At 46.9% G+C, this 15,735-nt stretch overlaps 1 pseudogene; it reads right to left on the minus strand.

Annotated features, from left to right (window-relative positions):
- Positions 1-11,914, minus strand: part of LOC137351427 (probable G-protein coupled receptor 139) — a 31,399-nt pseudogene extending 19,485 nt beyond the window's left edge.
- Positions 11,915-15,735: the final 3,821 nt, after the last annotated feature.

The raw sequence follows: 15,735 nt of genomic DNA on the forward strand, positions 1-15,735 counted from the left end.
CCTCTGAAACGTCGCTATCGTAACTGCTTCCACCACCTCCCCTGGCAGCAAGTTCCAGGCACTCAGCAGCCACTGTGTAAAAAAACTTTCCTCGTATATCCCCTATAAACTTTGCCCCTCGCACCTTAGAACTTTGTCCCCTAGTAGCTGACAGTTCCACCCTCGGAAAAAGCTTCTGTCTATCCACTCTGTCCATGCCACTCATAACCCCTCCACCACCGTCGTTCCAGTGAAAACACTCCGAGCATATCAAACTGCTCCTCATAGCTAATACCCTCCAGACCAGGCAACATCCTGGTAAACCTCTTCTGCACACTCCCCAAAGCCTGCATATCCTTCTGATAGTGTGGCGATCAGAAGTGTACGCAATATTCCAAGTGTGGCCTAACTAGGTTTCTGTACAGCTGCAGCATGACGTGCCAGTTTTAATACTCAGTGACCCGACCGATGAAGGCAAGCATGCTGTTTGCCTTCTTGACTACCTTATCCACCTGCGTTTCCACTTTCAGCGATCTGTGGACCTGTACGCCCAGATCTCTCTGTCTATCAATACTCCTAATGGTTCTGCCATTTACTGCATACATCCCACCTGTATTAGATCTTCCAAAATGCACTACCTCACATTTGTCCGGATCAAACGCCATCTGCCATTTCTCCGCACATGTCTCCAACTGATCTATATCCTTCTGTATCCTCTGACAATCCTCATCACTATCCACAACTCCACCAACCTTTGTGTCGTGCGCACAATTACTAATCAGACCAGCTACATTTTCCTGCAAATCATTCATATATACATAGAACGTAGAACATAGAACAGTACAGCACAGTACAGCCCCTTCGGCCCACGATGTTGTGCCGAAACTTTAACCAACTCTAAGATCAAACTACCTACCTACCCTTCATTCTACTATCATCCATGTACCTATCCAAGTGTCGCTTAAATGTCCCTAATGTATCTGCTTCTACTACCACCGCTGGCAGCGCATTCCACGAACCCACCACTCTCTGTGTAAAGAACATAACTCTGACATCTCCCCAAAACCTTCCTCCAATCACCTTAAAATTATGTCTGCTGGCGATAGCCCTTTCCGCCCTGGGAAAAAGTCTCTGGCTATCCATTCTATCTATGCCTCTCATCATCTTGTACCCCTCTATCAAGTCACCTCTCATCCTTCTTCGCTCCAATGAGTAAAGCCCTAGCTCCCTCAACCTTTCTTCGTAAGTCATGCCCTCCAGTCCAGGCAGCACCCTGGTAAATGTCCTCTGCAACCCCTCTAAAGCTTCCACATTCTTCCTGTAATGAGGCGACCAGAACTGAACACAATATTCCAAGTGTGGTCTAACCAGGGCATAACAGAGCTACAGCATAACTTCGCAGCTCTTAAACTCAATGCCCCTGTTAATGAAAGCCAACACAACATACGCCTTCTTAACAACCCTATCAACTTGGGTGGCAACTTTGAGCGATCTATGGACATGGACCCCAAGTTCCCTCTGTTCCTCCACTCGACCAAGAATCCTGTCTTCAAGCCTGTATTCTGCATTCAAATTCGACCTTCCAAAATGAATCACTTCACACTTTTCCAGGTTGAACTCCATCTGCCACTTCTCAGCCCAGCTATACATCCTGTCAATGTCCCGTTGCAACCTACAACAGCCTTCCACACTATCCACAACTCCAGCAATCTTCGTGTCATCGGCAAACTTGCTAACCCAGCCTTCCACTTCCTCATCCAAGTCCTTTATAAAAATCACAAAGAGCAGACGTCCTAGAACAGATCCCTGTGAAACACCACTTGTCACCGAGCTCCATGCTGAATACTTTCCATCTTTTACCACCCTCTGTCCTGATTGGGCTAGACAATTTTGTATCCAGACAGCCAACTTTCCCTGTATCCCATGCCTCCTTACTTTCTGAATGAGCCGACCATGGGGAACCTTTTCAAACGCCTTGCTAAAATCCATATACACCACATCTGCTGCTCTTCCTTCATCAATGTGTTTTGTCAATCTTCAAAGAATTCAATAAGGCTTGTGAGACATGCCCTGCCCCTCACAAAGCCATGCTGACTGTCTCTAATCAAACCATACGTTTCCAAATAATCATAAATCCTGTCTCTCCAATCCTCTCGAATAATTTGCCCACTACAAACGTAAGACTGACTGGTCTATAATTCCCAGGGTTATCCCTATTTTCTTTCTTGAACAAGGGATTAACATCTAACACCCTCCAATCATCTGAAACTACTCCAGTGGACATTGGGGACGCAAAGATCATCGCCAAAGGGGCAGCAATCTCTTCCCTCGCTTCCCGTAATATCCTTGGGTATATCCCATCTGGCCCCGGGGACTTATCTGACCTCATACCATTCAAAATTTCCAGTACATCCTCCCTCTTAACCTCAACTTGTTCGAGCATATCAGCCTGTTTTACGCTACCCTCACAAACGACCAGGTCCCTCTCACTAGTGAATACTGAAGCAAAGTATTGATTTTGGACCTCCCCTACCTCCTCCGACTCCAGGCACAAGATCCCTCCACTATCCCTGATCGGCCCTACCCTCACTCTGGCCATCCTCTTGTTCCTCACATAAGTGCAGAACGCCTTGGGATTTTCCTTAATCCTACCCGCCAAGACTTTTTCATGCCCCCTTCCAGCTCTCCAAAGTCCATTTTTCAGTTCCTTCCTGGCTACCTTGTAACCCTCTAGAGCCCTGTCTGATCCTTGCTTCCTCAAACTTAAGTAAGCTTCCTTCTTCCTCTTGACTAGCTGTTGCACATGTCTCGTCATCCAAGGTTCCTTCACCCGATCATCCCTTCCTTGCCTCATTGGGACAAACCTATCCAGCAGTCGCAGCAAGTGCTCCCTGACCAACCTCCACATTTCTGTCGTACATTTCCCTGAGAAAATCTGTTCCCAATTTATGCTCCCCAGTTCCTGCCTAATAGCATTGTAACTCCCCCTCCCCCAATTAAATATTTTCCCATCCCGTCTGCTCCTGTCCCTCTCCATGACTATAGTAAAGGTCAGGGAGTTGTGATCACTATCACCGAAATGCTCCCCCACCGAGAGCTCTGCCACTTGGCCTGGTTCGTTGCCAAGCACCAAGTCCAACATAGTCTCCCCTCCAGTCGGCCGATCTACATATTGAGTCAGGAAACCTTCCTGGACACACCTGTCAAAAACTGCTCCATCCAAACTATTTGCACTAAGGAGGTTCTAATCAATATTAGGGAAGTTGAAGTCACCCATGACAACAACCCTGTCACTTCTGCATCTTTCCAAATCTGCCTCCCAATCTGTTCCTCCGTGTCTCTGTTGCTATTGGTGGATCTCTAGAAAACTCCCAATAAAGTGACTGCTCCTTTCCTGTTTCTGAATTCCACCCATAATGACTCAGCAGACAAACCCACCTCGACCACCTCCCTTTCTGCAGCTGTGATACTATCCCTGATTAGCAATGCCACTCCCCACCTCTTTTACCTCCCTTCCTATTCCTTTTGAAACACCTCAACCCCGGAACATCCAACATCCATTCCTGCCCCTGTGATATCCAAGTCTCCGTAATAGCCACAACATCGGAGCTCCAAGTACTGATCCATGTTCGAAGTTCATCACCCTTATTCCTGACACTTCTTGCGTTCAAATAGACAAACTTCAACCCATCATACTGGCTGCAACTTTGCCCTGTCAACTGTCTAACATTCCTCACAGACTCTCTACACTCTGTATCTGCCTGTTCAACAGCTACCCCATCCACTGATCCGTAGCTCCGGTTCCCATCTCGCTGCTAAACTAGTTTAAACCCTCCCGAAGAGCTTTAGTAAACCTCCCGCCCAGGACATTGGTGGCCCTGCAGTTCAGATGCAACCCATCTTTCTGGTACAGGTCCCACCTTCCCCAGAAGGTATCCCAATGATCCACATATCTGAAGCCCTCCCTCCTACACCAGCTCTGTAGCCACGTGTTAAGCTGCACTCGCTCCCTGTTTCTAGCCTCACTAGCACGTGGCACCGTATCAATCCTGAGATTACTACGCTGCTCGTCCTGCTTTTTAGCTTCCAACCCAACGCCCTACACTCGCTTTTCAGGTCCTCATCCCTTTTCCTAGCTATGTCCCCCTCCCCCTTAAGAATCCTGTAGACCCGATCCGAGACATCCCTGACCCTGCCACCCGAGAGGCAACATACAATCCGGAAGTCTTGTTTGCGACCACAGAATCTCCTGTCTGTTGCTCTAACCATTGAATCTCCTCTCACTATCGCTCTCCTATTCTCCCCCCTTCCCTTCTGAGCCACAGAGCTAGGCTCAGTGCCAGAGACCTGGCCACTGTGGCTTTCTCCCGGTAGGTCGTCCCCCCCACCCCCAACCGTATCCAACACGGAATCCTAATTATTCAGGGGAACGGCCACAGGGGATCCCTGCACTGTGCATCTATTTCCTCTCCCTCCCCCTCCCCTGACGGTTACCCAGCTACCTTTATCCTGTAACTTGTGTTTCACTACTTCCCTGTAACTGCTCTCTGTCACGCCCTCGGCCTCCTGAATGATCCGAAGTTCATCCAGCTCCAGCTCCAGTTCCCTAACGTGGTCTGCGAGGAGCTGGAGTTGAGTGCACTTCTCACAGGTGAAGTCAGCAGGGTCACAAGAGTTGCCCCTTACCTCCCACATCCTGCAAGAGGAGCATGCAACTGCCCGAGCTTCCATCGACAAACAACAAAGGTTCCAGCACTGATCCCTATGGAACACGTCTAGTCACAGCCTTCTCTTCAGAAAAGCACCCTTCCACTACCCGCTGTCTTCTTTGACCGAGCCAGTTCTGTATCCATCTTGCAAGCTCACCTCTGATCCCGTGTGACTTCACCTTTTGTCCCAGTCCACCATAAGGGACCTTGTCAAAGGCTTTACTGAAGTCCATATGGACAAGATCCACTGCCCTTCCTTCATCAATCATTTTCGCAACTTTCTCAAAAAACTCCATCAAGTTAGTGAGACACGACTTCCCTTCACAAAGTCATGGTGCATCTCGTTTACAAGTCCTTTTGTTTCCAAATGGGAGTAAATCCTGTCCTGAGGAATCCTCTCTAATAATTTCCCTACCACTGACGTAAGGCGCACCGGCCTGTAATTTCCTGGATTATCCTTGCTACCCTTCTTAAACAAAGGAACAACAGTGGCTATTCTCCAGTACTCTGGGACCTCACCTGTAGCCAATAAGGATACAAAGATTTCTGTCAAGGCCCCAGCAATGTTTCCCTTGCTCCCTCAGTATTCGGGGTAGATCCCATCAGGCCCTGGGAACTTATCTACCTTAATGATTTTCAAGACGCCCAACCCGTCCTCCTTTTTTCTGTCGATATGACCCAGACTATCGACATGACCCAGGCTCTCTACACTCCCTTCATTAGACTCATCATCCACCATGTCCTTCTCTTTGGTGAATACTGATGCAAAGTATTCATTTAGTACCTCGCCCATTTCCTCTGGCTCCACACATAGATTCCCTCCTCTTTCCATGAATGGGCCAACCCTTTCCCTGGTTACCCTTTTGCTATTTTTGTCCGGATTTTTTGGGGGGATTTTTCTTAATCCTGTTTGCCAGTGACTTTTCTTGACTCCTTTTAGGCCACCTGACTCCTTAATTAGGTTCCTTCCTACTTCCTTTATATTCCTCAAGGGATTCGGCTGTTCCCAGGCTTCTACCCCTGACGAATGGTTAATTGTTTTCTTTTTGACTCGACCCACAATATCCCTCGTCATCCAAGGTTCCCGAAACTTGCCAAACTTATCCTTCTTCCTCACAGGGACATGCCGGTCCTGGATTCTAATCAACTGACGTTTGAAAGACTCCCACATGTCAGATGTTGATTTGCCCTCAAACAGCCGCCCCCAATCTAAATTCTTCAGTTCCTGCCTAATATTATTATAATTAGCCTTCCCCCAATTGAGCACCTTCACCCGAGGACTGCTCTTATCCTTATCCGCAAGTACATTAATACTTACTGAAGTATGGTCACTGTTCCCGAAATGCACCCTACTGAATTTTCGACAACCTCGCCGGGCTCATTCCCCAATACCAGGTCCAGTACGGCCCCTTCCCTAGTTGGACTATCTACAATTCGTTTCAAGAAGCTCTTCTAAATGCTCCTTATAAATTCTGCCCCATCCAAGCCCCTAGCACTAAGTGAGTCCCAGTCAATATAGGGGAAGTTAAAAGCAGCCACCATAACAGCCTTGTTGCTTTTCCTTCTTTACAAAATCTGTCTTCAGATCTGCCCCTCTATCTCCCACTGGCTGTTGGGAGGCCTGTAGTAAACCCAAAACATTGTAACTGCACCCTCCCTGTTCCTGAGCTCTAACCATATTGTCTCGCTGCATGAGCCCTCTGAGGTGTCCTCCCGCAGTACAGTTGTGATATTCTCCTTAACCAGTAATGCAACTCCCCCAACCCTTTTACATCCCCCTCTATCCCACCTGAAGCATCTAACTTCCGGAATATTTAGCTGCCAATCCTGTCCTTGCCTCAACCAATTCTCTGTAATAGCAACAATATCATAGTTCCAAGTGTTAATCCAAACTCGAAGTTCATCTGCCTTACCTGTAATACTTCTCACATTGAAACAAATGCACTTCAGACCACCAGTTCCGCTGTGTTCAGCAACATCTCCCTGCCGGCTGTTCCTCTCAGTCTTACTGGCCTTATTCACTAGTTTCCCCTCAGTTATTTCACCTGCTGTCCTCCTGCTCTGGTTCCCAGCCTGCTGCTACATTCGTTTAAACCCTCCCGAGTGACACAGGCAAATGTCACAGCCAGGATATTTGTGCCCCTCCAGTTTAGATGCAACCCGTCCTTCCTGTTCAGGTCCCATCTTCCCTGAAGAGATCCCTGTTGTCCAGATATCTGAAACACTCCCTCCTACACCAGCTGTTTAGCCACGTGTTTAGCAGCACTTTCTTCCCATTCGAGCCTCACTAGCACGTGGCACAGGGAGTAATCCCGAGATTGCAACCCGAGAGGCTCTGTCTTTTAATTTACTACCTAACTCCAAGTACTCCCCCTGCAAGACCTCGTCACTCTTCCTGCCTGTCTGTGTCGTTAGTATCAATGTGTACCACAACCTCTGGCTGTTCACCCTCCCCTTCAGAATGCCTCTGCCTGTTCAGAGACCTCCTTGGCCCTGGCACCAGGGAGGCAACAATCCATCCTGGAGTCACTTTCACGTCCACAGAAGCGCCTATCTGTACCCCTGACTATACAGTACCCGATAACTATCGCTCTTCTGCGATTTGCCCCTCCCTGCTGAACAACAGTGCCAGCCATTGGTCTGGCGTATGCTGTCTTCCCCTGATAGGCCATTCCCCCGCCCCCCAACAGTATCCAAAACTGTATACTTGTTAGAGAGGGGGACAGCCACAGGGGATTCCTGCACTGACTACCTGCCCCTTCTAGCGGTCACCTATCTATCTGCCTGCACCTTGCGTGTAACCACGTCTCTTAAACTCCTATGTTGCTTTCCGCCACCTGCATGCTCCTGAGTGCATCCAAGTTCTGCTCCAACCGATACATGCGGTCTGTGAGTAGCTGCAATTGGGTTCACTTCATACAGATGGAGTTGTCTGGAACTGACGTCCCACATCTCACAGGTAAAGCACTTTACCCCACGAACTGACATTTCTAGCACTAATTAATAAATTCATATAAAATAAATACTTATTAAAATCCTTACTAAATTAAGTTACAATTAACCATATGGTCCCTAGTGCTAGATTTCTACAATAAATATTTAATGCTAAATACAGTAATCTCCTCCCTCTGGTTTAGTTACTCCTCCACTTATGAATTAATTAGTTAATTAGGGTTAATTAGTTCATTAATGTTTTATTTTCAAATTCAGTGCCGATTCTCTACCATCCAATCAGGTCACAGCTTTCCTGCGACGTCACTTTTCCCATTTTTTTCCCACCCGAGGTAAGTCACGATTGATGCTCTCTGCTCCGGTACTCTGCCCTCCGAGTCTTCTCCCTGGAACTAGGCCGCAAATCCCCGATGTAAGGATTTTATCCTCACCCCTCCGTTCCTCCACCTTCTGAATTTTCTCCCTGGAACAAGCTGTTGAGTTACGTGTAGTTTGGAAAACTGCTCATGGAAAATCCCTGGTAGGTTGGGCAGATCCCCGTCCTCCTCCCTCTTTACAAAGCTTCACCACTCTGCAGCGTCTGCTGAATTTGTTGGTCATGTGAAAGACCCAGCGACACTGTAACTGCAGTCCCCATACTTCATCCAGAGTTGGGTCACTAATCTTCTGTCCTGCCTGAATGTCTGCAGCAGTTCACAACACAACCTCCATAAAGCCATTCACAGCCCCTCCACTAACCTGAAACTGGCAGAAGTAAGTCAAAAGCCTGTAAGTTGGATGCCTGGTCATTTTAAGTAACACCAGAGGGGATTCCTCGTGCTGCTTAATGTATGCTCAGCTGAGAGTGACTAACACAGGCGGTAGGTGGACATGTACAGACAAACTTTCAAACACGTGCATCCATGCTGTTGGAATGGCTGATTGACGTAACATTCAGATTTCTCATCCCACTACTGGTACATGCATGTTGTACCCGGGCTCTCACCCTGCCCAGCATGGGGTACTCTGCTGTCCGCGTTGGAAGTGGTCAACAGCTCATTTCGTACCATTTTATGGATCCAATCTTCCATAGGTGGAGACTAGAAGTGCAGTGGAGCTAAAGCCTGCAGCTAGGGTGAGCTACAGCGGGAAATCAATTCACTTAAAAGGGGAATTTGAAATAGACTTGAAAGCAAATAATTTTCAGGAAAAATGGAAATGGGCAGTGGAATGGGACTAATTGGAGGAGAGAGGCCATGGAAGGATTCAAACACAAGAATGAGCACTTTATAATTCAGGTGCTGCCAGAGCAGGAGCCAATATTGATCAGTGAGCACAGGGGTGATGGATGATCAGAATTTGATGTGAATTTGGAGAGAGGCAGCAAAGGTCTGGATGGGCTGTGTTTTATCAAGGTTTATAATTGGGTGAGTGACCAGGATAGAATTCGAATAACCCAGTGTGGATTTAACAAAGGCAGAGATGAGGGCTTATGCAGGAGGTGGAGAGAGGTAATTTTACAAAGGTCATAGCAGGCAGGGTTGGTGATGGAGAGAATATGCAGATGATCTCAACTCAGTTATAAATAGACCACAGAGATTGGAAACAGCTTGTTTCAGCCTCAGAGATTGGCCAGTGAGGGTAAAGCAGTTCACGGATAAGGGGCGGATTTTGTGATGGAGACCAATCACACTGGATTCGGTGTTCCCAAAATTTAAATTCAAAGAACAGTATTTCAGTGAAACAGGGTTGACAGATCTCCTAGCTGGAAATAAAGATTTACCAGGGGCAGCAACAACAGCAAAGATGAGAGAGTAAATTACAGTAACTATAATAGTTATGCAGGGCAAGAATTCTAGCTGGAGGAAAGGAAATTATGATGCGATGAGGCAAGATTTAGGATGCGTAGGATGGGGAAGGAAACTGCAGGGGATGGGCACAATAGAAATGTGGAGCTTATTCAAGGAGCAGCTACAGCGTGTCCTTGATAAGTATGTACCTGTCAGGCAGGGAGTAAGTTGTCGAGCAAGGCAGCCGTGGTTTACTAAAGTAGTTGAAGCGCTTGTCAAGAGGAAGAAGAAGGCTTATGTTAGGATGAGACGTGAAGGCTCATTTAGGGCGCTTGAGAGTTACAAGCTAGCCAGGAAAGATCTAAAGGGAGAGCTAAAAGGAGCGAGGAGAGGACATGAGAAGTCATTGGTGGATAGGATCAAGGAAAACCCTAAGGCTTTCTATCGGTATATCAGGAATAACAGAATGACTAGAGTTAGATTAGGGCCAATCAAGGGTAGTAGTGGGAAGTTGTGTGTGGAATCAGAGGAGATAGGTGAAGCGTTAAATGTATATTTTTCGTCAGTATTTACAGTAGAGAAAGAAAATGTTGTCGAGGAGAATACTGAGATTCAGGCTACAAGGCTAGATGGGATTGAGGTTCACAAGGAGGAGGTGTTAGCAATTTTGGAAAGTGTGAAAATAGATAAGTCCCCTGGGCCAGATGGGATTTATCCTAGGATTCTCTGGGAAGCCAGGGAGGAGATTGCAGAGCCTTTGTCCTTGATCTTTATGTCTTCATTGTCGACAGGAATAGTGCCGGAAGACTGGAGGTTAGCAAATGTTGTCCCCTTGTTCAAGAAGGGGCGCAGAGACAGCCCTGGTAATTAGAGACCGATGCGCCTTACTTCAGTTGTGGGTAAAATGTTGGAAAAGGTTATAAGAGATAGGATTTATAATCATCTTGAAAAGAATAAGTTCATTCGCGATAGTCAGCACGGTTTTGTGAAGGGTAGGTCATGCCTCACAAACCTTATTGAGTTTTTCGAGAAGGTGACCAAACAGGTGGATGAGGGTAAAGCAGTGGATGTGGTGTATATGGATTTCAGTAAGGCGTCTGATAAGGTTCCCCACGGTAGGCTATTGCAGAAAATACGGAACTATGGGATTGAAGGTGATTTAGTGCTTTGGATCAGACATTGGCTAGCTGAAAGAAGACAGAGGGTGGTGGATGATGGCAAATGTTCATCCTGGAGTTTAGTTACTAGTGGTGTACCGCAAGGATCTGTTTTGGGGCCACTGCTGTTTGTCATTTTTATAAATGACCTGGAAGCGGGTGTAGAAGGGTGGGTTAGTAAATTTGCGGATGACACGAAGGTCGGTGGAGTTGTAGATAGTGCCGAAGGATGTTGTAGGTTACAGAGGGACATAGATAGGCTGCAGAGCTGGGCTGAGAGATGGCAAATGCAGTTTGATGCGGAGAAGTGTGAGGTGATTCACTTTGGAAGGAGTAACAGGAATGCAGTGCACTGGGCTAATGGGAAGATTCTTGGTAGTGTAGATGAGCAGAGAGATCTTGGTGTCCAGGTACATAAATCACTGAAAGTTGCCACTCGGGTTAATAGAGCTGTTAAGAAGGCATATGGTGTGTTAGCTTTTATTAGTAGGGGGATCGAGTTTCGGAGCCACGAGGTCATGCTGCAGCTGTACAAAACTCTGGTGAGACCGCACCTGGAGTATTGCGTGCAGTTCTGGTCACCGCATTATAGGAAGGATGTGGAAGCTTTAGAAAGGGTGCAGAGGAGATTTACCAGGATGTTGCCTGGTATGGAGGGAAGGTCTTACGAGGAAAGGCTGAGGGACTTGAGGTTGTTTTCGTTGGAGAGAAGGAGGAGGAGAGGTGACTTAATAGAGACATAGAAGATAATCTGAGGGTTAGATAGGGTGGATAGTGAGAGTCTTTTTCCTCGGATGGTGATGGCAAACACGAGGGGACATAGCTTTAAGTTGAGGGGTGATAGATATAGGACAGATGTCAGAGGTAGTTTCTTTACTCAGAGAGTAGTAGGGGCGTGGAACGCCCTGCCTGCAATAGTAGTAGACTGTCCAACTTTAAGGGCATTTAAGTGGTCATTGGATAGACATATGGATGAAAATGCAATAGTGTAGGTCAGATGGTTTCACAGGTCGGCGCAATATCGAGGGCAGAAGGGCCTGTACTGTGCTGTAATGTTCTGTGTTCTAGTTAGCGATGATTTGTAGAGAAAATAGCTGGAGATAAAGAATTACTGGGAATAACAGCAGCAGCAAGGAGGGCAGAGTAAATTACAGGAACAGTAATGCATTTAAACATGGTTTATAAAATGAATCGCTGTATAGAGAGTCTTACCAGGGACACCAGCAATAGCGAGAATGGGATAATAAATGCATTGAATAATCAAAAGTGCGTGATAGATCCGAGATGTTAACACCAGCGGACCATACGAAGAAAGCATGTAAAGGGACCATGATAAACTCTTGTCCATTGTCGTAACATTCTAATCTATTGTTCTCTGATTCTGATCCATTGTTGGCACATTCCCAACTCCTGCTCTCGCATTCGGATACAACCTCTGGAGCCAGAGATCCAAGTTAGTGTTGAGGCTGATGCTCCCACTAACACTATGGGATAACACATGGAAAGGAGCCCTTTAGTAATTAGAATTAGAATTAGAACATTACAGCGCAGTACAGGCCCTTCGGCCCTCGATGTTGCGCCGACCTGTGAAACCATCTGACCTACACTATTCCATTTTCATCCATGTGTCTATCCAATGTCCACTTAAATGCCCTTAAAGTTGGTGAATCTACTACTGCTGCAGGCAGGGCGTTCCACGCCCTTACTACTCTCTGAGTAAAGAAACTACCTCTCACATCTGTCCTATATCTATCACCCCTCAACTTGAAGCTATGTCCCCTCGTGTTTGCCATCACCATCCGAGGAAAAAGACGCTCACTATCCACCCTATCTAACCCTCTGATTATCTTATATGTCTCTATTAAGTCACCTCTCCTCCTTCTCTCCAACGAAAACAACCTCAAGTCCCTCAGCCTTTCCTCATAAGACCTTCCCTCCATACCAGGCAACATCCTAGTAAATCTCCTCTCCTCTGCACCCTTTCCATAGAAGAAGCCAACCTTCCATTGACAAAATTAGGACCATGGAGACTGAATTTCATTACAGTCACAGAACAAACAACTTCAGTTAACCCCTTTCAATACAACAACTTTATGCCACAATAAAATGGAACATTTAACCAGTCTGCAAAGGATGTATGAGGGTTACTGAGGGAAGGAGTGGTGGAAATAGCAGAGGCACTGTCCAGAATGTTCCAACTCTCCTTGGATATAGGACTGACGACATGGGACTGGAGGGTTCTAAATGCTGAATGTTGAAAAACAGGAGAGATTGGATAAGCCCTGTAATTACTTACCGATCTAACATTGTTGGTGGGGAAATTTCCATAAGTCACAATCAGGAGGAAAGCAATCATTCCTCAGAAAAAAAAACATGGGATGATAATTGGCAAACATCACTGATATGCGACTGCCAATCATGTCTGGCAAACTTCAGCAACAAATTATTTTGTATGGCACCTTTAATATAATTACATGTGCCAAGTCACTTCACAGAGGCTTTATAAAACAATATGTCACCCAACCATATAAGGAGACATTAGGGCAGATGAAAAAAAACTTTTTGAAATCGGCATATTTTATGGAGAATCTTAAAGGAGGAAAGCGAGAATTGTCGGGAGGCTATTCCATAGATCAAGGCAGAGGGCAGCTGAAGGCATGGTCATTAATCATAGAGCAATGATAATTGGAGATGCTGAAGCGACTAGTTTTAGAGAAGTAATTATATTGTGGAGGGAAGTAGGCGATTACAGAGAGATGGAGCGGCCAGGCCACAGAGGGATTTGGAGTTCAGGAAGTTTAAAATAGAGCAGTCTTTTAACTGGGAGGCAATGTGTACCAGACGGAATAAAGGTGATGGGTGAACGGCATTTGCTGTAGGTTCGGACACTGGCAGCAGAGGTTTCGATTACCTAAAGTGGGAGGGCTGCCAGGAAAGTCTGGAGGTAACAAAGGCATAGATGAGAGTTTCAGCACCAGAAGAGCTGAGACAGGGGCGGAGTGGTGTAATATTACAGAAGTGGAAATGCATCGTCATAGTGATGGTGTAGATACGTGGTTGAAAGCTCATCTCGGAATACGATGTGATCCCAAGGTTACAAAGAGTCTCGTTCAGCCTCAGACTGTTGCCAAGGAGAGGGAGGAATTCAGTGGAGAGGGCGCAGAGTTTGTAACAGAGACAAAAGACAATGGCTGAAGTGTTTCCAATATTTAATAGGAGGAAACGTCTGCAATTCCAATACTGGATGTTGGATAATACGCCATATATTTTATTGACAGTGGAGGGGTCGAGAGTGGTGGTGGAGATGTAGAACGGGGTGCCAGCAGTGTACATATGCAAAGTAACGTTGTGCTGTCGGATGATGACACCACGTTTCAGCATGTAGATGTGAAATAAGGGTGGGTAGGGGGACGGGGTGAAGGATAGATCCATGGGGGAGCCAGAGGTAATGGTGCAGGAGCAGGAAGACAAATCATTGCAAGTGATTCTCTGGATATGATTAGATAGATAAGAATACTCTGTAGGAATATTGCATCCTTCGTCTTATCCGACACTTTAACGAAAATCTTGCTTTTCTGTTAAGGATCGCAAGCTCCAACAACTCAAAGGTATCACCGTCCCTCCACATCATTCTTCCCCTCCCTTTCTCTTTGACACCATCATTGCTTTTAATCTCAACCCTTGCCATGTATTCACTTTACCCTCTGATCTTCCCATCTCTGATGCTGAACAATCTGTACTTAACAAATGTATCAGTTTAACACCCTTCCACCCCCACCGCAATGCATTTCACACTCAGCATGTTGTCGAGCACTTCATCCGTCCTGACCGCCTCCAGGATCACTTCTTTGGCTAGGAGTCCTCCCTCCGATCAGCAAACCCATTCACCCACGCCAGTAATCTCCTTCCACCTGTACCTCTCCCTCTGGCCACATATCCACTCTTGATCTTTTCATTGAGAACAGTGAGCCTCTTAATTTCTCTTGCACCCTCAGTCAGTCTAACCCCTGAACTTGCCACCCTGTTGTACCTGTTGTTATCAGGGCGTGATCTTACCTCACTGTGGAGTGGATTGAAGGCTGCAGTTCTCAATCACTTCCAACTTGATGTGGGGACAGATTCAGGACATTATGCTCAGTCAGGAATTCCCAGAACCACTGCAAGAGAGAGGGAAGCAGCAATTAGAACGACACAATGAGGGCTAAACGCACGGTATTGTAGTGAGCCCCACACAGGGTACCAGAAGATCCCAGGCTCCGGCCCAAGCCTGTGCTGTGAACTGTTCTCAGAAAAGGTGACGCTGAGCACCATACACATAGCACAGGAAGATCCCAATGCGTGCTCTGTCAATTGCTCTCAGCCAGTAAGCTACTGAGCCCACACACAGAGCACTGGGAAATCCCTGCCTCCATCGCCAGCCTGTGCTGAGTGAGCTGTGTTCAGCCACTGTGGTACTGAGAACCTTACACATATCACAGGAAGATCCCAAGCTCCAACCCCAGCTTGTGCAGAGTTAGCTGTTCTCTGACAGTGCAGTACTGAGCCCCAGACAGAGCATAGGAAGATCCCAGCCTCCATCCCCAGCCTGTGCTGTGACAGTTCCAAACACAACAGAGTGGGACCCAAAGCCCCGCCCCCTCACACTGACATCACCGTGATAATGCGCATGCGCTCTGCTGCCCCCGCACCAAGATGGCAGCGGATGAAACATCTCGTTTCCTTTACAAAGATGGCCGCCATTTCCCGCAACTTGTTACCAGAGTAAAAGCCTCGGAACTGCCACAGCGGGACCTGGAACTTCTTATTCGGGGCTTGCGGTTTATACCAGGTGTTTATGAAGGCTTTCGGCCCTCCGCCGGTTCCATTCCTATCCTGCTTCCCACCGAGTGTCACTGCAGCAGCACAATCTATTTCCCACTGACACCTCTAGGCTTCAGCTTCCACAGAGACAGTGCCCATGCTTCAGAAACTGGCCGCCACTGTGGCTACGCGGGGGCCACCACTGTGATAAATAGGGCACATTCCCTCCCACTGAGAATGCTGGTTAATGTGGCCACCATTTTCGATCAGGAACTGTTGTTTAACATTGTTAAAGGATATGAAACTAAACTCGGTAAATCTAGTTGGGATGCAGATCAGTCATGATGCAATTGAATGGTAAAACATACT

Source organism: Heterodontus francisci, chromosome 36 (genome assembly GCF_036365525.1).
Source record: "Heterodontus francisci isolate sHetFra1 chromosome 36, sHetFra1.hap1, whole genome shotgun sequence".
NCBI classification, from domain to species: Eukaryota; Metazoa; Chordata; class Chondrichthyes; order Heterodontiformes; family Heterodontidae; genus Heterodontus; species Heterodontus francisci.